This window comes from Trichechus manatus, unplaced genomic scaffold, assembly GCF_000243295.1.
Source record: "Trichechus manatus latirostris isolate Lorelei unplaced genomic scaffold, TriManLat1.0 scaffold00039, whole genome shotgun sequence".
NCBI classification, from domain to species: domain Eukaryota; kingdom Metazoa; phylum Chordata; class Mammalia; order Sirenia; family Trichechidae; genus Trichechus; species Trichechus manatus.
Window position 1 is genome coordinate 10,110,773 of NW_004443975.1, and position 3,058 is coordinate 10,113,830.

Genomic DNA, 3,058 nt, shown 5'->3' on the forward strand with positions numbered 1-3,058 from the left:
ATGATGATGGAAATGATGATGGAAATGATGATGATGGAAATGATGATGATGGAAGTGATGATGGAAATGATGATGGAAATGATGATGGTGGAAATGATGATGATGGAAATGATGATGGAAATGATGATGGTGGAAATGATGATGGAAATGATGATGGTGGAAATGATGATGGTGGAAATGATGATGGAAATGATCGAAAATAAGATCGCAGTTAGGGTCGCACAACTCTGTAAATATCCTGAATTGCACACTAAAAATGGGTGAATTTTATGATATATAAAGTACACTCAGCAAAGTTTTTAAAAAACTAAAAAATGTCCAAGTTTGAATTCGCTAGGGTGCGATGGTGCCTGTTCTTGCACTAGGCCTGCTGGCGAGATTCCTAGAAGACTGAAGGCTGCCCCTTCATCTTCTTCCTCTGCTCCCCTGCCAGGCCACTCCTCCCCAGGCCTAAACACCCAACATGCATTTACTGAGGACCTACTAAGTGCCAGGCTCCGGCTCATGCTTGGTTTGTAGGGTTGACCTGGCTCAGGTGAGTGAGTTCTCATCTGCGAAGACCTGCTGCCCTTGGCTTCCAAGCTTCACCCAGGTGTGGTCAGGGTGGCTGAGGCCCTGGTGCTCCTCTGGGAAGGGGGAGGAGATGAGCCATCCCTTGGAGAATAGCTCTGGTCATCTCTTCCGGGCCCTTGTCTGGAGTGGACCAGACTCCCAGCCCCCGTGCCCCCAGCTACCCACTTCTCAAAGGCCTGGCAACTCCCCGAGGTGGTCTAGGGAGCCTCCATGGGGCCAGGCCCTGGACGGAGGTTCTAAGGCTTTGATTTCTGCCCCCACGGGTGCCTGAGCCATCAGGAGAGCACCCGTGTGGCCCTTAGGGCCTGCCAGGAGTAAGAGCTGGAGGGTGAGCTCCGCTCTTTCAACAAGTATCTGCCGAACGCTCCCTCTGGGCCAAGCACCCCTAGGCTGTAAGAGTTTGTCTTGGTCCTGAGTCCTGCAAGGCCAGGGAAGCAAAGTGTAAACAGAGAGATGTAGAAACCAAGGGGAGGCAAAGCAAAAGGCAGCATACAGAAGGGGTCAGAGAGAGTTAGGAAGGGTGCTGGCCATCTGCTCCTTGCCCTGCCCCACCCCCATCCCGTTCCCAGCTCCCCCTCACGCCCCTCCTCGCAGGGCTCCTTGACAACCAGGCTGAGACTAGGCCTCAATCCTGATTTCATAATTGACTTCACTTGTCCTTGTTAGTGGCTGTTGACTGAGCCCCTGACTCATGGCGACCCCATGCACAACAGAACAAAGCACTGCCCAGTCCTGTGCCATCCTCGTGATCAGTTCTGGATTGGACCATTGTGATCACAGGGTTTTCATTGGCTAACTTTCGGAAGCAGATTACCAGGGCTTTCTTCCTAGTCCATCTTAGTCTGGAAGCTCCGCTGAAACCTATTCAGTATCAGAGCAACAGGCTAGCCAACCACTGACAGACGAGTGGTGGCTGCACCTGACATGTACTGGTCAGGAATTGAACCCGGGTCTCCTGCATGGAAGGCGAGAATTCTACCACTAAACCACCAGTGCCCCCGTTGACTTCTCTTAGGAGCCTAGAAAAACACTTTCTTATTTAGTGTGTTGATTTTGCTGTCCTAGAAAATGGGCATAAGAACCTCTGCCCCAACTGTTAACCAAAGTTGTTTTGGGGCAGTAGGCCTGAGGACGGCGCAGGACAGGCAGTGGTTCCTTCTGTTGTACGTAGCGTCACTATGAGTCGGAGCTGACCTGACGGCACCTAACAACCGCAGGACTGAGGCTGACTTCTCACTGGATTTATTTATTTCACTTTAGATTGTTAATTACAGGCATGACTTTGGTAATTAAAATATGAGATTAAACATTTCTCTACCTCTCCTCACACGCAGGCCAGGAACACAAACACAACACACACACACACACACACACACACCCAGCAGCCGATCTTACTGAGCGACGTTCTCTGGAAGGGCGTGAGTGTGGACCTGAGCCACGGCGCTGGCTGTGCTTGCCCTCACAATTCTAGGCCGTAGAGACAGGTCTGTCTGCGCATCTTATCACAAGGTTTGTAAACCTTGACCTGTGCTTCCCTGTTAACAACAAATCAGAATATAAACAAAAATGGGTATTGTTGCTATGTAGAATCAGCAGGATTTGAAAATGAAATACACCTCTTTTCAAGGTCTAAACCAGTGTGTATAGTATACCACCTTACATAACCAAAACCAAACCAAACCCGTTGCCATCGAGTCAATTCCAACTCATAGCAACCCTATAGGACAGAGTAGAACTGCCCCATAGGATTTCCAAGGAGCAGCTGGTGGATTCGAACTGCGGACCTTTTGGTTAGCAGTTGACCTCTTAACCATTGTGCCAGCAGGGCTCCACCTTATGTAAGAAAGGGGGGAAATAAGAAGTTGAATAAAGAAACGCTAGAAGGATGCACGAGAAACCAACAAAAGGGGGCAGTTGGTTGGGGTGGGGAGGTAATGTGATGGGGCTGATGGGGGCAGGGGCAGGATTACGTTATAAACCTTTTTGTATTGTATTGATTTATGAATCATATCGGGATAGGTAGCAGCTGTCAACTCCAACTCATGACGCACTTTTGTAAAACAAGGAAATGTTGTCCAGCCCTGTGCCATCCTCATGATCGCTGGCACCTTTGAGTCCATTGTTGAGGCTACTGTGCCAGTCCACCTCACTTAGGGTCTCCCTCACTCTTGCTGGCCCTCTACTTCACCAAACATGATGTCCTCCTCCGTTGATTAATCCCTCCTGATGGACACGTCCAAAGCAAGCGAGTTAGACAATGTTCTGTTGTGATCCATAAGGTTTTCATAGGCTAGTTTTCAAAAGTAGATTGCCAGGCCTTTCTCCCTAGTCTGTCTTAGCCTGGAAGCTCCGCTGGAACCTGTCCACCGTGGGTGATTCTGCTGGTATTTGAAATACCAGAGGCATAGCTTCCGGCATCATAGCAACACTCAAGCCAGCACAGTAAGACAAACTGTCAGACGGGTGCTGGATGAATCATATAAGG